Source organism: Sus scrofa, chromosome 11, assembly GCF_054392235.1.
Source record: "Sus scrofa isolate SSC_HxYL_T2T_F1_AM1 chromosome 11, Sscrofa_HxYL_maternal_Yorkshire_Landrace_v2.0, whole genome shotgun sequence".
Classification (NCBI taxonomy): domain Eukaryota; kingdom Metazoa; phylum Chordata; class Mammalia; order Artiodactyla; family Suidae; genus Sus; species Sus scrofa.
In genome coordinates this window covers 24,789,191-24,815,333 of record NC_139393.1, presented here as the reverse complement: position 1 = coordinate 24,815,333, position 26,143 = coordinate 24,789,191, and the positions used below count along the sequence as shown (strand labels likewise).

Below are 26,143 nucleotides of genomic sequence, written 5' to 3'. Positions count from 1 at the left end.
ATTTAAGAAACACATTTTCAAAAAAATTGTAGCAATTTTGTATTTATTAAAGGGTTGCAAAGATAGTACAGAAATTTCTACATGCTCTTTAGCTAAAGGTACAATGGCAATCATATTGCCATATAAGAGGTATCAAATTAATGGGGTTTTTTTTGTTTTGTTTTGTTTTTTATTTATTTATTTTTGGTCTTTTTGCCATTTCTAGGGCCACTCCCGTGGCATATGGAGGTTCTAGGCTAGGGGTTTAATCGGAGCTGTAGCTGCCGGCCTACGCCAGAGCCACAGCAACTCGAGATCCTTAGCCCATTGAGCAAGGCCAGGGATTGAACCTGAAACCTCATGGTTCCTAGTCGGATTCGCTAACCACTGAGCCACAATGGGAACTCCTCAAATTAATGTTTTAACCTTAAATTTACACAGTGTTATCTGCCAAATATATTTCAATTAAAAAAGAAAGAGGAGTTCCCATGGTGGCTCAGTGGAAACAAATCTGACTAGCATCCATGAGGATGCAGGTTCAATCTCCGGCCTCACTTGGTGGGTTAAAGGATCTGGCATTTACCTGAGCTGTAGTGTAGGTCACAGATGGAGCTCGGATCCCAAGTTGCTGTGGCTGTGGTGCAGGCCAGTGGCTACAGCTCTGATTCGACCCCTAGCCTGGGACCTCCATATGCTGTGGGTGTGGCCCTAAAAAAAGATTTTAAAAAAATAAATAAATAAAAATAAAATAAAATTTAAAAATAAAAAAGAAAGAAAGAAAACATCAGGTAAGTACAACTTCAAGAGCATTCAGCTCTCCTGAAAACCATCAATGTCATGACAAAGAAAGAGACTTCTGTTTAATGATCCAATGACTGGAGACAGAAGGAAGAAGGGCACGTTGCTGTAATGCTGAAAGCATCCTGCATACATTTGGGCTGATGGTAGACCAAGGGCAGGAGGGGTTGGGGAAGAAATAAGTTAATTAAGCACATTTCCCATATTACCCTACACTATGCCCAGGATAACCTATGAAGTTGGCATAAAAGGATGAAATCTCGGAGGAGGGTCTTCCTTGTCATGGAACCCCGAAGATAAATGGCCTCCTTGATCCTATGACAAAACCAGGAAGACGCACACAGACAGGGCATATGTTCCATTTCTGTGGAAACATCTTAAAGCTAACTGGTCTTATTAAATTACTTTAATAAATAAATTACTGATTATCTACTATACAGAATGTCTGCAGGAAATATAATAGTTAGAAAACCACGGTCCCTTCCTTCCCGTATCTTACAGTCTAATGGGCTACTAAATTAAGTAGTTATGCACATACAAATTTATGAATTGTGAAAAAGTCCAGGAAGGGCAGATTCCATGAAGAATGCTGAACGTGGAAAGGATCTGAGCTAGTCACGGAAGTGAGCAGGGACTCCTGTGAGGAAGTAGCTTTGGGGTGGAGATCGGAAGAAGTCAGAGGAATTCAATGGCGGGTGGGGAACGTGGTCCAGACTGCAGGAAACGCAAATGCAGGGGCTCTGAAGCAGAAGGGCACAGAGATGCTCTGTGACACCGAAAGGCACCATGGCCAGGTGGCAGATGCCCAGGGGGAGTAAGAGTGAGATGTGGCTCAAGAGAGGCCCAAGGACTTAGGGTCACAGAGGCTGTGTTAGAGATTTCGACTCTCCTAAAAGCAACACGGGAAGCCACTGAAGCATTTCAAGGTTTCCCAGGCTTGGTGGGGAGAACGAATTGAAGAGGAACAAGACTGAAATTGTGGAGTCCAAAAGGCTCAGGAGTCCTGGAGAGCAAGGATGGCAGCTCGACAGAGGGCGACAGTGCCGGCGACGAGCACAAGTCAGCGGACTTGAGAGGCAGAATCAGAGAGACGTGGGGATAGACTAGCACCTGGCGGTGAACAAGGAGGCAAGCCAGACAATGTGACAAGGGCGCCCAAGGACCTGAGAGCCTGGACAGTTGGGAAAAACCTTGGGGAAACAAGGGACCCAAGATTTTCCTGGGAGACAATGGAGCAAAGCAAGGAAGGGGGAAATCTACCATCTAAAGGGACTCTAGGGAGTTCCCGTCGTGGTGCAGTGGTTAACAAATCCGACTAGGAACCATGAGGTTGCGGGTTCGGTCCCTGCCCTTGTTCAGTGGGTTGCCGATCTGGCATTGCCGTGAGCTGTGGTGTAGGTTGCAGACGCGGCTCGGATCCAGCGTTGCTGTGGCTCTGGCATAGGCTGGTGGCTGCAGCTCCGATTCGGCCCCTAGCCTGGGAACCTCCATATGCCGTGGGAGCAGTCTGAGAAATAGCAAAAAGACAAAAAAATAAATAAGTAAAAAAAAAAATAAAGGGACTCTCTACTGGCTTCCTCTGCTATGAGGTAGGTGCTTAGGACATGCTGGCGTGTCCTGGGACACTGGGAAGGAAGGCTGGCAGTGAGACTATGTGGGCCTGCCCTCCAGCGGGGCAGAGAGAATGGGCTTGGAAGTGGTGGGGCACATGGCGGCAGCTTTCTGGGGTCTGAGAGGTGACAATACAAGGCAGAGGCTGGTTTATGGCTCTCAGAACAGGAAAGTCTTTTTTCCACCAGGGACTGTCCTTGACCTGGTTTTATAATCATTGTCCTTCAAGAGGGGATAAGTCACTGGAAGATCCTTGGTACCTGCTAACAATTACATAAATATTTTTTAATGTTGTACTTACAAGTTTTCTAAAATACTGAGCTGGAAAACATTGCAAGTGGGTGAGGATTTCCCCAGGTCACTAAGAGCATCTTCAGGACGAGGCCATATTTTGTATCTCTGCATCCATAGGGCCAAGCATGACTGTGTGAATAAATGCAGTCCTGGTTTTAGGTTGGGGTGACAGGTATATCACAAAAGACCTTGGGGAGAAATAAATCAGTAGAGGGACTTGGCAAAATTGAAAACACCTTCTACAACTATTCATGTGTGGGTGTGTGTGAGTTGCCCTAGAAGTCTGGTGAAATAGGAACATGAAATCTGAATTCATCCTCGATTCCTTATCTCGCTTACTTATTTTCCTCTGAGCTGGAATAAAGCCACAAAGAAGAGCCAAGGACTAACCCACAGATGAAGCTAATGCTCCTTGATGCATAGAGGTTGGCTGGCTTCCAGGGGAATCACATCATCAGCTGACAGCAGTCTTGTCCACAGCTCCTTCAACCCGTGACTGTGTCAGTGGGAAGCAGAGGGGGCCAGACATAGAGGCGTGATCTCCCCATCATGCAAGGAACAGGGTTCAGAGGTGTTTGCAGGTGTATTGCAAACAAGTCTGTGAAGAAGTTTCATCTTTCCTCTCCATCCTCCTAAAGAGACTTAGTTTCCAAGCATTGGATTTGCTTGGAAATTGGGCTGCCTCAATTCCCAGAAGACCCAATGTAAAGTGCTGCCTAAATGTCTGAGATTGGGGCTCTGAAGGCACAATTAATATGCTTATGGAGTGTTATTCCTCCAAATCCTGTCTGTCCCCATCGCCTGCATATCTCATAACTCTTTGCCCTCCTCCCTTCCATGTATTTCTGTTCACTCGTCCGCTCCCTCTTTGCTCAGTCAGTGGTACCACGTGACTCACAATAGGTACCCACTTATTTAAAAATCTACATGATCAGAAATGCAAATTAAAACAACACTGAAATATCTTCTTGCTGATCAAGTTTGCAGAGTTTTATGTTAATACCTAATGCTGCCAAGTTTCAAAGGAAATAGGTCCTGTCTTACATGGCTGGCAAGGATATTAATAGCTCAACCATTCTGTAAGGTAATAGAGTAATTTTATCCTATGCCTTGAAAATAAGCATATCATTTGACCTGGCAGTGACAGATGGAAGGTCTATGCCAAATCTCTCAATTTAATTCTCACAGTCATTTCATGAGATAGTTATTATTCCTGTTATCCTCATTTACTGATGAAAAAACTGAAACTCAAAAAAGGGTGAGTAACTTGTTCAAGGTTACACAAGTACGTGGCCAGAAAGGGACCAAATGTAAATCTAAATGTGACCCTTAAATCTCAAATGATGTGAAAGGCTGTTCTGACCCTTAACACAAGAATTTTTATTCAAGCTTTACTTATATAAGAGTGAAAAACTGAAAGCAACCTGAATTCACAACAATAGAGAGAAGCAATTTTAAAAATTACAGTGTAACTCTGCTTGGAAAAACACATATACTCTTTAAAACGATATTGTAGAAAAATATTTAATGATGTAGAAATAAGTTTATAATACACAATTTAGTGTAGCATAATACACTATAATATAATCTCAAGTTTTTAAAAAAGAATTGTATACACATGCATAGAAAAAAAGATGCAAAGAAGAGACAATCAAAATGTTAATAGTGCTAATCTCTTACTACTGGAATTTCAAGACTGTCAGGTTTATACTGCAATATTTTATAAAGTCATGCACATGCATCTTTTTTTTTTTTTTTTTTTTGGTCTTTTTAGGGCCGCACCCATGGCATATGGAGGCTCCCAGGCTAGGGGTTGAATCAGAGCTGCAGCTACCAGCCTACGCCATAGCCACAGCAACACCTGAACCTTAACCCACTGATCAAGGCCAGGGATCAAACCTGCATCCTCATGGATACTAGTTGGGTTCATTAACCACTGAGCCATGACAGGCACTCTATATGCATCTTTTTAGCAAGAAAAAAAAAAAATCACTGAAAGAGATTAAAATGCCCATGTTTCCCTCCCATTAGACTGGATGGACTCTACATTTATAATCATAAATAGCAGCTTCCATTTAATACAGCATCTGCTACCTGCCAGGCAGGTAAGCTTTTAGGGGCCTTGTCACTACTAACCCTAATAGTTCCATGTTACAAATAAGAAAGCTGAGATTCAGAGATATGGCTTTACTTGCCAAAGATCATACAGCCTGTGGTGCCCTGGTTGGTAGTTGAGAGCAAGGATCTAAAACCAGTGGGTTTGGATTCTGATTCCTGAGCTACTGTAAACAGCTTTTGGCAAGAAAGAGCTCTCTGCAGAAGCCCTCTTTGTCCTGTCACTAACCCTAAACCAGGTGTCTGTCTGTCTGTCTCTTTCCTATTGACTTTTCTAGGGGTGAGCATCTGGACCTGACACAGGAACTCCACTTGCTACCTGTGTGTGAGGAGTGATTTCTGCATCTCAATTGCCTCTTATGTAAATTTGGATAATAATGGTGTCGACTACATAATGATGAGGATTAATTACGAAGGTGCTTGGAATAAAACGCGACAGGTAGCGCCCCGAAGTGCTAGCCTTAGGAAAAGGGCCCTCCTGGTCGGTACTGGGAGGTACCATGGAGCCAAATACATCCCCAATGGCAATCAATTTTGGCCACTTAACTAGGTGACTTTGAGCAAGTCACTTATCTCTCGGTTCCTCTATTGCATCATCTCTTGTGTCAAGGGCCCTGATCATGGTAACTGCTAATGATGACAACTGTCCCAACCATGCTACCAGCCCATCCCTGGTTTTTTCCCACACACTGTGACTCAGCCCTTGGTTAGGAACCCACCCTCTGCTGGGCTGCGCTGCCCCCTGAACTCTGCCGAAGGGCGATTACCAAGTTCCATGTGAAGAAGGTTAAGTACAATGATACATGTACTTTGCTGCTGATCTTTTCCAGGAGAGAGATGCTGTTCTGATTCTGAAGCATGAAAAGAAGTTCACTAATATAACACCTTTCTGCTTTACTTCAGGCACAACAACAGCGAGAACAATAAAATCCTCAGCTTTGCCTGAAACGAGAAGCCTTGGAATGTTTTGCTTCTTTTAACGGTACTAAAGCAAAGCAAAGTTCCATCTGCTTGCCATTTACCCCCAGAGCCTGGAAGCACTGCAGTTCTCAGAGCAGTGGCAGAGATGGAGGAAGCTGCTTAATGGCTTCAAGGGTTTGCGCTGTGTACAGCATGAGAAAATAAACATCGGCTGCCACCAAGGTATCTGTGCCTTCCGTTCCCAGGGGAGGGGAAGGGAAGGGAAGAGAGAAATGATGTGGGCGTTCCAGAGAGGAGCCAGGTTCCGTGTTAGTTTTTCTTTCAAAATTAGAAGACTCTAACGCTTGCTAACTTCCCAGCCCACTGTTCCCTGGGCTCACTCTCTCTCTCTCCCAACACTGCCAAGATACACGTTTCTCCTTCCCTGGACCACCCGGAAGTGGGACCCAGAGAGCACCCAGCCCTGGAAAAGGCTCCAGAGGGGAGTGTCTGGAGGGATGTACCCTGGTCCAGGAACATCCCTGCTTAGGAGGACCATGGAAAGGCTGTCTCTACTTCACGCTTCTGGCTTATTGGGGGCGAGTGGGGGCACGCAGCTCACCATAGACTAGACAGCCAGTCTTGGAGTGGAGTGGCTTGAATCCATTTCCATCAAGGCTGACCTGAGGCTGGGCCCATCTTCCTGATGGCAAAGGAAAGCTCTGGCCAAAGGGCCACAGGCTGACCTCTTCTTAATGAGACCTTATGTCCCAAATTGAGCCATTTTCTTAAGACATGGCTGCAGGGAAGGTCAATGGCTGGGAGAGTGTGGAAGACCATGTGTGGGGGGCCTCAGGAAAAACGAAAAACAAAAAACTGCTGAACTACAGATGGATGCTTTAACAAAACGTTACAGCATTTTGTCCTAAGAGCAAACCAGAGATTATCTAGGGCAGGGGGTTACAAACTAAAGCTTGTGAACCATACTCAGTCCACCACCTGCTTCTGTGCAGCCCTTGAGATAAGAATAATTTCCAGGAGTTCCCGTGGTGGCGCAGTGGTTAACGAATCTGACTGGGAACCATGAGGTTGCAGGTTCGATCCCTGCCCTTGCTCAGTGGGTTGCCGATCCGGCATTGCCGTGAGCTGTGGTGTAGGTCGCAGACGCAGCTTGGATCCTGCGCTGCTGTGGCTCTGGTGTAGGCCAGTGGCTACAGCTGCGATTCGACCCCTAGCCTGGGAACCTCCATATGCCGCAGGAGCGGCCCAACAAAAGGCAAAAAGACAAAAAAAAAAAAAAAAAAAAAAAAAAAAGAATAATTTCCATGTTCTTAAATAGCTGGAAAAAAAATCAAAAGAATAACAGTATTTTGTAATACTTGGAATTATATGACATTCAAATATTAGTAATATTTTATTAGAACTCAGCTACACTCATTCATTCACCAATTGTCTGTGGCTGCTTTCATGTTACAATGGCAGAGTTAAATAGTTCCAACAGAGACCATCTGGCTCCCAAAGCCTAAAATATTTATTATCTGGCCCTTTACAGAAGTAATTTGTAGACCTGTATTCTGGGACAGTGGTTTTCAAACTTTAGCATACATTAGAAAGCACTTGGAGGGCTTGTTAAAACTGACGGCAAAACCCATCTCCAGAGTTTGAGCTTCAGTAGGTCTGAAGTGTAGGATGCAATTTGCATTTGTAATAAATTCCCAGTTGATGCTGTTGCTGCTGGCCCAAGGTCCACACTTTGAGAAGCAGAGGGGACTGTGATGGTTCACGGGACACCGACAGTAAAAAGAGAGAGGAGATGCTGAGAAGAATAGATTCTACAAGAACATTAAAATTGAAGAGACAGGAACAGGAATTTTCTAGGGAAGGAACGTGTGTTTGAGTATACTTCTCAGCAGGGACACACACGAAAACAGCAGATGAAGAGAAAATTTAAAGATCTACAGCTTTGATGGAAAGGGATACTGCTTTGATTAAAATGCATGGACTGAAGGAAACAAATTTCCTTTAAGCTCATTGCCTCATTTGGCTTTTAATGGTCTCAGAGTTAATTATAAAAGGGCTAACTGGAAATATGAAGAAGTTAGTTCTTAACTTTTGAGGTAAGATTATTTACATTCTATTGAGATTTCTTACATCTCTCTTAGGAAAAGGAATCAATCAGCTGTTTTGGTTCTCTATTGTTGCAGAGAAAACCATCCCCAAACTTTGCAGCTTAAAACACTGTAACCAGTCATATAGTAGTTTGAATATATTAACTACATACTTACTTATACTTAATATATTAATATTATTATATGTTTTAATAATACATGATATATTATAGTTAAAAACTATGGTTTTTTTTAGGAATCTCCATACTGTTTTCCATAATGGTTGTACCTATTTATTTATTTATTTATTTATTTTGTCTTTCTGTCCTTTTTAGGGCTGTACCTTCGCATATGGAAGTTCCCAGGTTAGGGGTCTAATTGGAGCTGTAGCCGCCGGCCTACACCAGAGCCACAGCAATGCAGGATCTGAGCCTTATCTGCAACCTACACCACAGCTCACAGCAATGCCGGATCCTTAACCCACTGAACAAGGCCAGGGATCAAACCCGCAACCTCATCGTTCCTAGTCAGATTCGTTAACCACTGAGCCACAACGGGAACTCCTGTTTGTAGACTTTTTGATGATGGCCATTCTGATCAGTGTGAGGTGATTATCTCACTGTAGTTTTGATTTTCATTTCTCTAATAATTAGTGCTGTTGAGCATCTTTTCACGGCCATCTGTCTGTCTTCTTTGGAGAAAAGTCTATTTAGATCTCCTGACCCACCTATCCTACTCATGAGCATCTACCTGGAGAAAACCCTAATTTAAAAAGATACACACACTCCAATGTTCATTGCAGCACTATTTACAATAGCCAAGATATGGAGGCAATCTAAACGTTCAACAGAGGATCAGGTAAAGAAGATGTAGTACAGATGTACAATGGACTATTACTCAGCCATAAAAAAACAAAATAATGCCATTTTGCAGCAACATGGATGGACCTTGAGATTATCATACTAAGTGAAGTAAGTCAGAAGGACAAATAGCATATGCTATCACTTATATGTGGAGTCTTATAAAAATGATACAAAAGAACTCATTTATAAAACAGAAACAAACTCACATATTTCAAAATCAAACTTACAGTTATCAAAGGGGAAACCGCAGCAGGAAGGGATAAATTGGGAGGGTGGGATTAACATAAACACACTAAAGAAGAAGAAGAAAGCTATCATACAAATTTCACCTGAAAAAAGGAAAGGACGGAAGGAAGGAAGGGAGAAAAAAGAGAGTAAGAAAGAAAGACACAGTAACCCATTTTTGCTCAGGTTTCAGTACTGGGCTGGGTTCAGCAAGGTGGCCATATTGCTTATATGGTGGTTTTAGGAATCTCAAGACCACAAAAGGAGATGCTGTCAAGTTTTCTTAAGAATTTGGCACAAAACCAGCATTGTGTCACTTCCATGGTGGCCACACTGTATTGGTGATGGAGAGGGACAGGCCAATCCAGGTTCAAGTCGGGGAGAACCCCCAAGGTGTGAGCAGTGGCAAACAAGACTCTTTGGGGCCATCAATGTAATCGATTAGAGCATCATTTGGGAAAGATTTTCCCCAAACAAAAGGAAAACAGGTAAATGAGAGAGCATCCCTGCAAACAGCTGGCTCTAGAGGGACAAAATTAAGATTTATGGTAATTTTAGGTGGTGGCATCCCAGGACTTAAAGCACTGGAAGTGCTTCAAGAGCATTCACAGATGTTTTCCTTTTTTACTTTTTTAATTGTGCCCACACAAGTTCTAGAACAGCCTACTTCCTACTTTGACTAAATTCACATAGTTACTGACAATTATCTTAATTACACATTCATGGAAAACTCACCAAAGACGTGAAATAAGATTACCTTTAAGTCGTGTTATTGGTGAGGATGTTTTTCGCTATTTTTAAACGTGCACTTGGATATCCTCTTTTGAATGTCTACAGTCATCAGTACATTGGAGCTTATATTTGGGGGAAAGAAAGAACTTGAAATAGTTATTTTCCTCCTAGGATTCCTTCCTTCTTTGTGTGTGCGGTTTTTGTTTTTGGTCTTTTTTGTCTTTTTAGGGCTGAACCCACGGCATATGGAGGTTCCCAGGCTAGGGGTCCAATCGGAGCTACAGCTGCTGGCCTATGCCACAGCCACAGCAACGTAGGATCCTTAACCCACTGAGCAAGGCCAAGGATCAATCCTGCGTCCCCATGGGTCCTAGTCAGGTTCGTTTCGCTGAGCCATGATGGAAACTCCCATTCTTTGTTGTTTTTTTTTTTTTTTTTTTGTCTTTTGTCTTTTTTGTTGTTGTTGTTGTTGTTGTTGCTATTGCTATTTCTTGGGCTGCTCCCGAGGCATATGGAGGTTCCCAGGCTAGGGGTTGAATCGGAGCTGTAGCCACCGGCCTACGCCAGAGCCACAGCATCGCGGGATCCAAGCTGCGTCTGCAACCTACACCACAGCTCACGGCAACGCCAGATCGTTAACCCACTGAGCAAGGGCAGGGACTGAACCCACAACCTCATGGTTCCTAGTCGGATTCGTTAACCACTGCGCCACGACAGGAACTCCCCATTCTTTGTTTTTATATTTATCAGTGTATGTGATTTAATTACAAAAAGTGTTTGCTCAATACCCATAGTACTGTATCATGTATTTTCATTTAAATTCTGTCCACATGAGCATATATAACTCCATATCATTCTTTTTGATGGTTATGTACTATTTGATTATATTATCTCCTAATCTCTAATTGTTAGACCCAAGAGAATTGAAAACATACGTTCACAGAAAAATGTGTACATGAATATTCATAGCAGCATTGTGCGTAATAGCCCAGAAGTGGAAACAATGGTAATGACTATCGACTGACAAATGGATAAAAAAACGGGTAATATCCGCACGATGGAAAATTACTCCACCTCGAGATAAAAAAAGAATGAAGTACTGATACACCCTTACAACAAAGATAAACCTCGAAAACATTATGGTAAGTGAAAGAAGCCAGATACAAAACACTACATGTTTCAATGATTCCATTTATACGAAGGGCAAATTCATAGTCGCAGAAAAAAAGGATGAGCCTGCCTTCCTTCTTGGAATGCCCTCCTTGCTCAGCTTCTGCGACAGCATTCTCTTCTGGGGCTCCTGGCTACCTCTCTGGCTGATTTGGTTTCAAGTATGTCACTGGCCGCCACCAGCTCCTTCCTTACACACCGTGGTCCTCAGTGACCTTTGTATTTCTCTCATCCATATGCTCTTTCTTGCCCAGAGCTCAGAACCGATGTGACAGGTTTGCTGACTCTAAGACATCTAGATTTATTCCTCTAGGCTGTTCCTTCTCCTGAACTCCAGACCCTCTTGCCATTTACCTGCTGAGTGTTTCTTCTTAGATGTGCCTTAGATTAAAGACAGAATCCATCATTTCCTAAATCATGACTTTATATGACTTTATACAGATGGCTTTTGCATATGTTGTCTCCTCCGCCAGAAATGCCCTTCCTACTTCTCCAGCCTTGTGAACATGTACTCGTTTTTTTTTCTTTTCTAAGTAAAGAGTTTATCAAAGTTACTTTAATACAAATTAATTTCTAAAGAAATAGAATGAATATTCCTGCAGAAACAGAAGCCTTTATCCAGTGGTCCAACCAACATGGAGGGAACATTGCAGATTTTAGGTTGCAGGAACCAATCCATAATTTCTGGTATGGCGGCTTTTCACTGCCTTCAAAGTCTTTCTTACTCTGTCTCCAAAGTGATATGACAGCTGCTTGATAGATATGATATTCTTTTTTTTTTCCTCTTTTTTTAAATTGGTACTTCCCCAATACAGTTTCTTTTCTACTATACAGCATGGTGACCCAGTTACACACACGAGTATACATTCTTTTTTCTCCCATTATCATGCGCCATCATAAGTGGCTAGACAGAGTTCTCAGTGCTACACAGCAGGATCTCATTGCTAATCCATTCCCAAAGCAATAGTTTGCAACCATTTTGTACTTGTTTTTCAAGGTTAGCTCAAATTTTACTTCCCCCATAAAGCCCTCCTGGGCTACTTGGTCTCGATAATTAGCTGTCTTCTGTGTTCCCAAGCAATTTACATATTCCTTTTTTGAATGTTCACATTGTGTTTAATTATTTAGTCTGATTGATCTCCTCAAAGGCTGCCATTTTGTCTTTCTTATTTTTGTATCCAGCAGTTAGCACAGTTGCTTGGGAGAGAATTATAATGATCACAGCTAACTAACTCTTCCATTGTGCTTACTGGATACCAGCGCCACTTTGAGTATCAGAATTAATTCACTTAACATCCGCATACACCTTTTAAGGCAGGCACCTTTCTATGCCCATTTCTCATATGTATAAACTGAGGTTAAGAGAGTTTAAGCAACTTTCCCAAGGTCATACAGATACCAAATGGCAGAGCTGGGATTAAACCCCAATCATTCTTGCAACAAAGCTTATGTTCTTTTATTTTTTTTCTTTTTACAGCTGCACCTACAGAATGTGGAAGTTCCCAGGCCACGGGCTAAATTGGAGCTGCAGCTGGTTTATACCACAGCCACTGCAACACCATCTCCAGGTCATATCCACAACCTACATCACAGCTTGAAGCAATGCCGAATCCTTAACCCTCTGAGTGAGGCCAGGGATTAAACCTGCACACTCGTGGACATTATGTTGGGTTCCTAACTTGCCAGCCACAAGGGGAACTCCAAAGCCTATATGCTTAACCCCTGTGGTATATTGATAGTGAGAGGGGACTTGGGTAGTCCATTTCCCTCTCCCAAGTCCTCAAACATCCCCAAATTGCTAAAAGAATACATTAGATTTTTCTCTTTGACTCTATCTACAGAAAATGACTTTCTTCAAGGTTGTTGAAAACTGTTTATTATGTAAACCTGATTTTTGACACGGATGAGTGTTACTCTCATGTGAATTCATTCACAAACGTTTACTGAGTTCCTCCCCTGTCTCTGTGCCAGGCACGGTCTTAGGCATTGAGGATAAATGGGCGAGTCAGAAGTGAACCCTGTCTTCTTCAAGTAGAACTTGGGAACAGAGACTTTTCTACTTCCCACATTTATCATTAGATCACCCAAAGTCTAATTACCTTCTGGTTAAATGAAAGCTGAGAGAAATCTATGACCACTGCTTGTATTAGGCAGGGTTCCCCAGAAAAACAGAGCCAGTAAGATGATAGGGTGTGTGTGTGTGTGTGTGTGTGTGTGTGTGTGTGTGTGTGTAGAGAGAGAGAGATACAGACAGATCTATTTTAAGGAATAGGCTCACACAATTATGGGCACTGGCAGTTCTGAAATCGATAGGGTAGGCTCAGCAGGGTGGAAATTCAGCTAAGAGTTGATGTTGCATCCTTGAGTTCAAAGTTCAAAAGGTTCAAAGACCTTTTCACTCTTAGGACTTTCCCAGTTGGGACCACAGGACAGACTAGCAAGCTTGGAATTCAGGAAGAGTGTCTATTTAGAAGACTGGAGGCAAAGTCCCTTCTTCGAGAAACCTCAGCCTTTGCTCTTAAGACTTTCACCTGATTGAAAGAACCCACCCAGATTATGGAGGATAACGTGCTTTCCTTAAAGTTGACTGACTGCAGGGTTCCCATTGTGGCTCAGCAGTTAACAAACCCAACTAGGATCCATGAGGATGCAGGTTCGATTCCTGGCCTTCATCAGTGGGGTTAAGTATCCGGTGTTGCTGTGAGCTGTGATGTAGGTCACAGATGCAGCTTGGATATGGCATTGCTACCACTGTGGTATAGGCCAGCAGCTGCAGCTCCGATTGGACCCCTAGCCTGGGAACCTCCATATGCATCGGGTGTGGCCCTAAAAAAAAAAAAAAAGTTAACTGATTGTAAATATTAATCACTTCTGAAAAATACTTTCATGGCATGATCTATACTACTGTTTGACCAAACAACTGAGCCCCAGAACATAGCCAGGTTGACACTTAAAATTAACCATCACACTGACGGTGGCCATCGGTGCCCCAGGTTGAGAAGGCTAAGTCTCAGAGTCAGTGAGTATATAAGCCACTTCCAACTGAGGAACACTTTTGTTAACTTAGGAGCTATTTTGTATGCCGTGGTCTAAATTTACTAAGAATATGTTTAAAGCTGCCTTACATTCTTTTTCCTTGTCTTAAAACATCTCATCCCATATTTTTCCATCGTCCCCAAGTACTCTTCCCACCCCATCAGTTGTTTCTGCCATTGCACCTCCCAGCATGCTTTCCTATTGAAAAGCATACATGGAAAACACTTGTCCATACCATGTTTTGCAACTCTTTTCATGGAGCTTCAGGTTTCTCAGATGCTCAGCAACTCAGAATTGTGGAACTTTAGAACTTGAAGAGCAATTTAGTGGCCAACTTCATCAAATTTCCTCATTTTACTGATGAGGAAACTGGATGCAGTGACTCCTCTCAATTTGAGGGGAAAGCAGGACTGGATTTCAGGTCTGTTCTGTCATCCTCGGGGTTCTTCACACATGATAGACAAGAGAAGCAAAGCATCCTAGGTGGTTGGGGGAGGGCGCGGGGGCGGGAAACTAGCCTGGCAGGAGACAAAAGAGGATGGTCTGGATTATAACAAGCGGAATTGTGCAAACTTTTTAATCTCCCTGAGCCTCAGTTTCTCTATCTGTTAAATGGCTTAAATTGGTGTTTCTTAAAGTTTTACACACATGTTAATTTCCTGGGGGTCTTGTTAAAACACAGGCTCTGTGTTTTAGGCCTGAGAGTCTGTATCTCTAAACAGTGTCAGATGATGCCGATGCTGCTGGTCCTTGGTCATCTTTTAAGTAGAAGGGCAGAGATGATCTGTAAGCCCAATTTGAGCCTTAAAATTCTATGATTTGAGACAGCTTCATCAAAAGTATGTAAAATAGGCAGTAGAGGGAAAATATTAAATTTAACCGATACTCCTCTGTACATTTTTTTTCACAGTACTTTTCTTCCCATAAAGGGTCACCATATATTCTGATTTGTCCGAGAAAGTCTTGGCTTGTGCCTGTTTTCCCAGTGTGATGATTAAGAGAGACCTTTTCACTCTTAAGACTTTCCTAGTTGGGACCATATATTATATGATCACCCATTTTCTAAGTTTCTTTTGCTCATTATCTATGTTCGCAGAATATAGAATGCATTTGCTTTCCACAGTTTGCATATTTCAAACCAAAGAAAAAAGCCGTGTCCCAGATGGGTTTCCTGCACAGTACGTCAGAATTCCATGGTTTGTGAGTGTCTGTTTTCCTTCCTTACGAAATGCACACTCACTGCAGGCACTTGGCAAGGGCCTTTTGCGTTCGGCCCTCCCAAGACGTGGGACCCTGGGAAAAACTGCTCTCTGTTTGTTTTGTGGTGAACGGAAGCTAAGCTCACTTGGATGATTAAAAAAAAGCTAAATGGAAAAATACCTCGTGGGTGATTTTCCCACTTCCTATTCTCACAGAATCGGTGTCTGAACGTACAGTTCCCAAGTTCAGGGGCTGCTCACGGAGTGAATTTCTGTGCCTACCTAACAAAAGGCATTTCTTGGGGCATCACAGAGGGAGGGCACCGGCCCCAAACTACAAAATCCACCACCTCTTGTTCCTCCCCTGCTTGCAGGTCTCGGCTGCAAGTACCTCTTCAAAGGATCCCATACAAGAGACTATATTCCTGGAGGCTTCAAAACCAGTTACTAATTACCACCTTCGGAGGTAGCGGCCTTTGTTCCTTTCTTGATTCAGTTACCAATTAAATATTTGGTAAGAGCCTACTATGTGGCAAGAAAGGATTGTCTGACCACTGAAATTAAGAACTAGACACAGTTTCAGTCTATAGATCTTAGTCCCTGACTAAAAGAAAAAGGGAAGATATTAATGGAAAATAGGAGGGGTAAAATCTGATATTCTTTTCTGCAACTGATTCAGAATTTAATAGTCTATGTCTAAAAAAGGGCAGAAGAGACGTGGAAGTAATACAAACCACAAAAGGTTAACTCACCACTCACCTCTTTCAAGTCTTTGCTCAATGGGTGTTAGTTCACTGAGTCTTCCCGCCACTCTATTTAAAACTGCAACCCACTTCCTTACCCAGCACCCCAAATCTCTGCTCTCTTTTATTTTTCCACCACACTTATAATTCACCTGGTTATTCTATTTATTATCTTTCTTCCTCTATTACAATGTGTGCTTCTTACAGGTGTTAAAGAAATGGTCCAGACCTGTAGAATGGTGTCGGAGAGGCAAAATTCCAGAATAAGCTAAAACTGGGAAGCAATGTTAGAACAACAGAAAGGGATTTTTAAACTGCGAAAGGCCATAAGAATAAGAATCAGATAGATAAGTGCTCAGAGGGTTGGGGAACGTTGGGTTCAATTTAACAGATGACAGAGAGCAAAATTACTCAACTCCTGTTTTGCTTCTGTCTTGTCCAATAAGCAAAAGAAAATTGTAACTTGAAAGGATAGGACAGGAGAGAATTGCAATTCAGAAAAAAAAAAAATCAGAAACATTCAGAAAAAAAAGGAAGAATTGCAATTCAGAGCACGCGCTTATGTGTGCTCACATCTCCAGACCCAGCTAACTGGCGTTCCAGGTACTAAAGGCACATTTGATCAACATCAGGACGGCTAACGGTACTCTTGAAGAGCAGATGGGAGAGATGAACAAAGCATCCTAATTTTAAAATAGGAATAAGAATGGACTACTTAATATCCACGCAGAGTATGGTGCAAATGCTTCATACAAAGGTTGAACAAGACAAGGCCCAGTACTGAGTTAGCATTTCCTTTAGAGACATCACTCGGGTTGACCTAAAGCCATTTGTTTTGGATACAAGCATCCACTGAACGATGAATTCCCCTGGGACATACTGTCCTAAAGATCACACTTCACCTTCTTATTCGCAGCAACATAATCGGAGATTTTGTCAAGGACCCTGAAGAAATCACAGCACAATTTGTGCATGGCTCTGCTCTGAGTAATGACCCTACTGAAAAGGAAATAAGGTCTGCATGGAATGACCTGGTCCCCGTAGGCTCATGCTGGCTCTGAGTGATCACCATGTTTTTTAATTAGCTGGTCCAAACTCCTAAGAGTCTGACTGAGGTGGGTGAGTTGGGGGGGTAGATTCTTAGATGTTCCCTTATGATATTTATGTTTGCCATAATTTAGGATAATCAGAGCTACTCCCCCCTTTTTTTTTTTGGTTGTGCCCATGGCATGCAGAAGTTCCCAGGCTAGGGATCAAACCCAAGCCATAGCAGTAACAATGCCAGATCCTTAACTGCTAGGGCACCAGGGAACTCCATATAGTCACCTTTTATTGGGAAATTAACATAGTCCAGGCAAGGTGGCCAGGACTTTATACATATTATCTAATTTAGTTCTCACATGGTTATTATTTTATAGATGAGGGCACTCACATTTACAAAGGTAAAATGAGTGACCTAAAGGACTGAAGAGGTCCTCAAACTTAAATATGTATAATGGCCCAAACCCACTTTTTCAAAAACTGAGGTGTAACTGACATATTATATTAGTTTCAGGTGTACAACATACTAATTCAATAATTGTGTAAATTGCTAAATGGTTACCACAATAAGTCTAGTTAATATCTGTCATCACATATAATTAAAAATGTTTTTCTTGTGATGAGAACATTTAAGATCTACTCATTTACCAACTTTTAAATATTCAATACAATATAATTAGTGATAGTTATCATGCTGTACATTACATCCATGACTTAATTTATAGCTAGAAGTCTGAACCTTTTAACCCTCTCCATCCATCTTCTTTTCCAAGATGCTCATGAACTAGGTGTTTGCCGTGAAAGTCTAAATTTTTGCTAAGAACCAATATCACACACATGATAATGTCAGATAACGCAAACATTTGCAAGTACCTAATATAAAAGCTTAACATAATCAATAATCAAAATAACTCTGACAGGGTTGACTGCAAGTGTAAAACTAATAAGAAAATGTAGCAGGAGTTCCCATTGTGGCACACTGGAAACAAATCCAACTAGAAACCATGAGGTTGCAGGTTCAATCCCTGGCCCCACTCAGCAGGTTAACGATCTGGTGTTGCCGTGAGCTGTGGTGTAGGCTGGCAGCTGCAGCTCTGATTCAACCCCTCGCCTAGGAACCTCCACGTGCCACAGGTATGATTCTAAAAAGGAAAGAAAGAAAGAAAGAAAGAAAGAAAGAAAGAAAGAAAGAAAGAAAGAAAGAAAGAAAGAAAGAAAGAAAGAAAGAAAGAAAGAAAGAAAGAAAATTTAGTAGGGTTAAAAGTAGCAAAATATCTATTTTACCATTACAGAAAGACGGTGACCATCCTTGGAAAATTATCTTTGATAGTTTAGTTGCTTGTAAATTTTGTAATGATTCAACTTGGTTAATCCAGACATGGCTTCTAAGGGAACCAACACTCTCCAGGAAGATATGAGAGGAGTATACTTATACCTGGATCATTGGGCATAAGTAGGCTGGTCAGAATCTGCTCTGGTCATTCACGTGGTGTCTAATTCAGGGGGAAATGTTTTGAATGGCCGCTGACAACCAAAATAGTCCAGAAGAATGCAGCGAGAGTTCGGAGGAACTTAGAAACCATGTGGAGCCTGCCTCTAATTAGCCACAAGCACGAAATGTGCCACTTTATGCCTGTCAGATGCTAACGCTAAATTAGAGGCAGGGAGTGACTGGAGAAGTTCCTAGTGAGGAGGAGATGAAAGAGGGGCGGGGTGTGAGTGGCAAAGGAGAGAGAAGAGGCTTCAAGTTTATCTTTTGCATGGGAAAGGTGAAAAGGGAGCACCAGTAGGTGGTGAAAGAAAGCAGGAAGGATGACCTCATGCAAACATGGGAGCCTCAGTCTTTTTCCCACGTTCCCTCAAGGTTACGCAGGTTTGGGGCAGTAACTCCCAAAGGCAGAAATACCCATGAAGAGTCAGCATAGCAGAGTGGTCAGTGGTGTAAACTCTGGAACCAGCCAACCTGGGTTGAAATCCTGGGAAGACCACTTACTAGCCATATAACTTTGAACTGTTGAATCTTTTTTGTAACTAGACTCATGCTTGACAGATGACACTAAGCAAGTTGATCATAGACTGGACATTCAAGCTTCATTGTCTCATTTAATGCTCAGAACAACACTAGTAGATGGAATCTATTGAAATAACCTGCTTACAAATGAAGAAGCCACAACTTTGAAAGGTTAGGGAACCTGCCCAAAGTTACACAAATAGAATATTGTGGAACCGTTCTGCAAACACAGGTTTTTCTGATTCAAGCATCAGAGATTTTAACCTCTGGGCTTGACTGTTTCTAACTGGATCTTAAACTAATTAGGGAGCTCATATCACAACTGTGGACAAACCACCAAACTAGAGAAGGTAATACTACCCATGGGTTTGGAAGGGCTGAAGATGATGTGCAGTAGGTCAAATCTCCAACATTAGATGGAGCTGGGAGGCCACAGTTTTGATGACTGAGCCAGTGGTTAAGGAACAGAGTGAAGGGAAGAAGATGGATGGACAAACACAAAAGGCAACGTCATCAAGGATTTCCAGGTCAGCTTCACCAAGGTGAGCTGTTTGGGTGGAAATTGATCACTAGACCCACATGCAGTAATACGAGCAGGGTAAGCAAAGATGAAAAGCTCCTTCTCATTACCTCCAAGAAAATAATAACAATAATAATAAAGCTGTGTTTCATTAAGCTACTCTTCTTTGGGTTGCATATTGCATAACTGATAAAGGGTTAAAAGATCAAAGAACACAAAAGCAGAAGACCCTGCAAAAGTGAGAAAGAAGGAAAATAAGCATTAGGCCTGATGGGGCTTTTAACCACAAAATAGATTCCGATCCACTACATCTGTGGATTCGGGCTATGACAGACTTTCCTTAGGCTTTTATGAGCAATTCCAGGAAACATCTTTTTAAACTCTTTTTCAGCTGCACCCATAACATATGTAAGTTCCCCAGGCCAGGAATCAAATCCTGAGGATGCTATGGCAATGCCAGATCTTTAACCCACTGTGGTACAGTGGGAACTCCCCAGAAGACATATTTTAACATAAGTTCTCTAAACCAATTTTATTTTTGTGGCATCTCCTGATGAACAAATGGTGCTCTCCATTCTACTGTATACTTCCCAAACCTGTTAACTGTAACTGAAGTGTTTTTGTTAAATATTACATAGACTGGTTACAAGAATAGTTTCTAAAAAACTAAGTTGAACATTTAGAAAGAATTAACTAATGAGTCATGAAAAAAAATGTGCTGGGAGGTTAGCTATGAGTAAGACAGCTGCAAAAGGTAAGAAGAAAAAACAATTAAAAGCTATGAGGATTCTGTGTCCCATTTACTTCACAAGTATCTTCTAAGAGCTCCCTTAATTTTAAAGAAACAAGATTGGGCATCATAGATAATTCATTAGGAGCTTGTTTTATTTGAGTTAACCTGAAATTCCGTTAGCTAAATGACCCAAACCTTCTCAGTGGGAGTCTTACTGACATTTTAGGTGAGACATTTCCTTTTGCAGGACTGCACAGCATTGAGATATTCACTATCTCTGGTCCACACCCACTAAATGCTACTGTGGCCCCCAGTCCTTTTGACAACTGAAGAGCTGTTCAGTTCTAAAGGCTCCTCATAACAAACAAAGAGAGTTTTAGTGTCCCTGCCAAGAACTACTGCTTGTATTAAAATAAAAGGCCTTGGCCCTACCTCATACCTATATGTTAGAAAGTGAACTTAGATGCTTTAAATTTAAGAATATATGTTTATGGAGTTCCCGTCGTGGCTCAGTGGAAATGAATCTGACTAGTATCCATGAGGACCCAGGTTCAATCCCTGGCCTCATTCAGTGGGTTAAGGATCCAGTGTTGCCATAAGCTGTGGTGTAGGTCGGCAGCTACAGCTCCAATTTGACCCCTAGCCTGGGAACTTCCATATGCATTAGGTGTGGCCCTAAAAAGACAAAAAAAAAAAAAAAAAGAATACATGTTTAAGACATGTAAGTATCATTTTTTCTGTATTTCAACTGTCTTTCTGTGATTAGCCAGCCAGCCATGATCCCTGGTTGTTTTGGTTAAGAGTTATTTTTTAACATCTGACTACCTAGGGGCCTTCTGAAAAATGGGACTATTACAGAGCTTACACATACAATAAAAGGAATTATTGAAAGAACTATTTTTTAACCTGGAGAGGCAATGACTTAGAGAGACAGAATTATTGATTTCACACATACAAAGAACTATCTTGTTTGAGGATAATTAAGTTTCTTCTATGAGACTCCACATAGAATAGTCTAGAAATAGCTCTACACAAAGTTAACAAAATGTAGGAAAGACAACATGATATAATAGGAAAGTTTTATAGCCACAGCGCCAGACAAACCTGGGCATAAATCCTGGCTCCACCTTGTGCGATATATATAAAAACTGTCAAGTTACTTCTCAAAGCCTTATTTTTTTCCTCCCCAAAACTATTATAATAATAATATTTATCTCAAAGCATTATGAAAAATAAATAAAATAGTCTCTCTTAAATCCCTAGCACTGGTTTTGGCATATATTAGACACATAATAAATGATAGATTCCTTCTTCATCTTCTTCCCTGTCCCTGGAGGTGTGAAGCAGAAAAAGACAATTATCTGTTTCAACACATTATCTCTAAATGCTTTGATAGTTTAAGATGTGGATAGAACTATAAAAATTCCTTGGGGATCAAATCCTCCTTTTGTGGCAGATACAGCTGACACTGTTCCTTAGCTCTCTTAAAGTCATTTACATTTTGCTTTCTGCCTAACAACCCTCCATATTTGTTTAAGATTGAATAAACATTTTTTGGCTGCCAGGAAGGTCAACCCAGCCCCTGGTTAGGAGTTGGCCTAAATCCAGACCTTCTGTGGCAGACTGTATTACCTTTCGGTAAATATTCACTCCCTCCGGTGACCTCTTTAAGAAAAGTATCCTTTCCTGCTCCATTGATTTTGAACTTAAAATGCAGCAGAAGGAAGCATGTGCCAATTCCAAGCCAAAGGTTCTGTCTTAGGAGCTTCTGCCGTAAGGAGATAGGCCCTGGAGAGCCCAGGCCTCCTCATGAGAAGGAGAGAGCCACAGTACAGCTGCCCTGGCTGATGAGAAAGAAGTAAGTGTGGGTTATTGTGTGTCCCTGAGAGGATGCTGTGTTTGTTTGTTCAGCAGTAATCAAAACAGCTGACTGATAATAGCTGCCTTACGTGATATTAGGCAAGATTAGCAGAGAAGCTTCTGAGAAATAGTTTTCTTCTCAGACATGAGAAGGTGCATGGAGATAAATTTTCTCCCTCAGTGCCACATCTTGATTTTTGATTGAAGTAGCCAGCTTATGCCCACAAAGAGAAAGCCAAGAGAATCACAAACACCAGCCCAGAAATCCTGAACCAATACTACCAACCATCTTGCTTCACTTCTTGCAAAGTGACAAGAATAAATCCCTGTTTGTTTACATCGTGATTTGTGGGGCATCTCTGTCACCTGTAGCTGAATGTATCCCAAGTGATACTTAACTCTAAGAGTTCTAGTTTTTATAACATAAACTAACACATTTGACAATTCCCTAGATTATTTCTGGTTCGTGAATAGGTGTTATATATTGTGTTGCTGTTTGCGAATTTCCTGGCTCATGCAGTCAGCATTCCCAGCTAATTAATTGGATGCCCAAGCATTTAGGATGTCCCCCTAGGAAAGCACATTCCCTAAAACCACCCTGATGGGTACAAAGCTTCATTTCCCACAGAGAATCTGCCTTCACTTTTAGCAGGCACCTACTCTCCCCACAGTGAAATATTCCATTGTAGCAGAAGTTACTTTTTCATTCAACCTTTTTTTAAGAGCTCTCATGATCCTGTCTCCTTACCAGCCACCATGGAAAACAGTATGTAGGATTCTCAAAAAAATTAAAAACAGACCTACTACATGACCCAGTAATTCCACTCTGGGTATTCATCCAAAGGAAATGAAAACATTAACTCAAAAAAACATCTGCACCTCCATGTTCATTGCAGCATTATTTACAAGAGTCAAGACATGGAAACTACCTAAGTGTCCATGGATGGATGAATGGATAAAGAAGTTATGGTGGAGATATAGGCAATGGAATATTATTCAGCCATTAAAAAAAACAAAATAAACAAGGAAATCTTTCCATTTGCAACAACATGAATGGACTTCAAGGGTATTATGCTAAGTGAAATAAGTCAGAGAAAAACAAATACTGTACAATCTCACTTATATGTGGAAACAAAACATAATAAAAATACAACAAAAAAATCCCAACCAAACTCACTGGAAAAGAGATTTGGAGTTGCTACTAGCTGAGGGGTGGGAGTAAGGGGATTGGAGAAAGGTGGTCAAAAGGTACAAACTTCCTGTTTAGAAGGTAAATGAGTACTAGGGATGTAAAGCACAGCGCGATGGCTGTTCACGATGCTGTATGATGTTCATGAAAGATGCTAAGAGAGTAAACCCTAAGAATTCTCATCACAAGAAAAATTGCTTCCTTTTTTTACGTTATCTTTTCATTGTATTTATTTGAGACGATGGATGCTAACTAAACTTATTGCAAAATCATTTCACAACATATGTAAGTCAAACCATTATGCTGTACACCTTCAATGTATACAGTGATGTATATCAATTCTATCTCTATAAAACCTGAAGATTTTTAAAAGGTGTGAGCCCTTTCAATATTTTGTGAGGTATGATTGTCCACACCACTCCCTTCTGCCATAGGTCTTTTCCAGATTCAATAGCTCTTATGCAGGTGCCAGTTCATCCTATGACACAGCACCTCTATTTTAGCCACACCCTCCACTTTGCCTATCTATGTCCCTTATGCGAATACAACACTGTAGCACAAAGCACACCAGGGTAATCCTAGCTTCTCCCTTGTTTTAGAAACTATGCTTCTATTGATATAGCCTTCACACTCATGAATTCCTCTAGCAGCCTCGTTCTGCTTTACTTCCTTCCCCTTTGCCTAAACTACTGCTAAACTCCAAACCCCATGTGCATTTTTCCAATTACAAATGAAACTCTGATGCAGAATACCATTTTAATTGTTATTACATTGCATCCTACTAGATGCAGTCCATCACTTTACCTTGTCAAGGTCTTTTCATATTCTGTCATCCACTGTGTTTTCTATCTCACCTAGATTTTGGTCATTTGGAAACAGATCTTCAAAGTCACCTGAAAACTTTATAAGCTTGCCTACAATGTCTTCATTCAAGACCTTGGTGAAACTTTGGAACAGATCAGGGCATGCCACCAAAATGCTATCTAGGTTGTCACTGATCCTTTAATTGGCACCTTTAGTATTAATTTTTAACAAGTTTCAAATTGTATTTATCTGTCCATGAGGATTTCACATGGCACTTTGTCAACTGCAGAAATATCACATCTACAATATCTATAAGTCCCTGGACCATATCTCTATAAACAGCAACAACAAAAAGAAATGACTTTGTTTCAAAACACATCTGTTAGAATGGATCTTTTAAATGTTTATAAAGATGGATATTAACTAGACTGAAATAATATTTTGCAATACATACAAATACAAAATCATTTTATATACCTGAAACTAATATGTCAACTAAACCTCAAATTCTTTTTTTTGTTTGTTTGTTTTTTTGTCTTTTCTGGGGCCGCTCCCAGGGCATATGGAGGTTCCCAGGCTAGGGGTCCAATTGGAACTGTAGCCACTGGCCTACACCAGGGCCACAGCAACTCAGGATCTGAGCCACGTCTGCAAGCTACACCACAGCTCACGGCAACACCAGATCCTTAACCTACTGAGCAAGGCCAGGGATCGAATCCTCAACCTCATGGTTCCTAGTTGGATTCATTAACCACTGAGCCACGACAGGAACTCCCTAAACCTCAATTTTCAAAAGTTGTTCTACTAACCTGCTGTCAAGTGGTAGATGGTATTTTTAATGAGCCCACTTCAGACCCCTATCTTCTGTGAACTGGGAAATACCTGGGCAGGATTGAAGGCTGATGGGGCTGGCCTGCTATGTACCTATTTGCATGAAGCCTTCCCAAGAGCCTTATTAGAAGGTCAATGAGTTTGTATAAGACTAATAACCTGCTCCAGAACTATGACCATAGTTTTTGTGAAACTAAAGCCTCCCTTTGTTCAATCAAGCAGTATTCTAGATGGAAATGAAACACACCCCAAGGACAGAAAGAAATCAAGATGCATAAATTCTGTCTGTGGGTAATAGCTGGGTAGGAGGGAATTTTTAATACAGCAGCACATTTATTGCTTGAATTCCCCTTTGGTTCCTGAATCTAAGGGGAGAGATCATAGACTTCAGGTAACCATGGGTTTGAGTCCTGGCTCTGCAGTGCTAATCCCTAGCGATTTACTTTTTCAGAAAATTCTTCCAATTTTAAAAAGTAACCTGGCTTTGAGTGTAGAATTGTCTGCAAGTACTCAGGGTACCTACTCTAGTTCTTTCTGATAATCCTACTTCTTTCCTTCATTGAGTTTATGTGGGATTACTGAGCCAAAATTAAATCTCTGGACATTTCCTTCTTGCGTCATATACCATTTTAGATTTCTTTCTCAACTTTTTGAATCTGTTTTCCCCAAATCCTTACCACATATATGACCACACCCAACTTTTTCTTTGCTGCTAAGCACTGCCTCTAAGCATCCAAAGTAGTCTTCACTCGCTCAAAGTGGCTCTTAGAGCTCAAACTGGGATCCTTAGTTTTCTCACTCTTGAGACCAGTGACCCTTAAAGGGGTTGGTCTATGTAAAGACTTTTTGTTTTAGGATCTTGGAGAAGTTGCGGTTTTCAAGAAAGAGATGGGAGGTAAAAACGAGATAATAGAGGAATAACCAACCCCAACCCCCAACCCCGCAAAACAAAGACTGAGCCCAATGGCCCATACAGCTTTAGGTAAGAGAGTGCAACACATACCCTGAAAGCTCTGAGTGGAAATGCTCAGGAGTCCAGTGACAAACAGCAGCACAGAGTGGGGGAAAGGACTCTTCCTTCACTTCACTGTGGTGCACTGATGCCCCAAGGGCTTGGGGCAGCCACAGAAGGATGGCTGTGCCTGAGACAGTCATCTCCATGGAGAGCCCTGCAGCTAAGAGGATCCTGGAGAAGCAGCAGGAGCAGAGGATAGGAGCAGATAATTTCCTCTTGGGTTCATGGTTTTCCTGGGAAGTACTTAGACACACAGTGATATTCCGCCTCTTGTTCTAGCAGACAGGATTCTTTGTATTAGGGTATCATCTCATCTTGGATTCCAATCAAGAGTTCCTTTGCCTCACTTGGTAATGCCCATAAGGT

The 26,143-nt window shown here is 41.6% G+C and overlaps 1 long non-coding RNA gene across 2 annotated transcripts in view; it reads right to left on the bottom strand.

The window, feature by feature from the left end:
* LOC146398595 (uncharacterized) overlaps positions 1 to 26,143 on the bottom strand; it is a 256,858-nt gene that overhangs the window by 133,139 nt on the left and 97,576 nt on the right. The gene's annotated exons all lie outside the window — the stretch shown is intronic.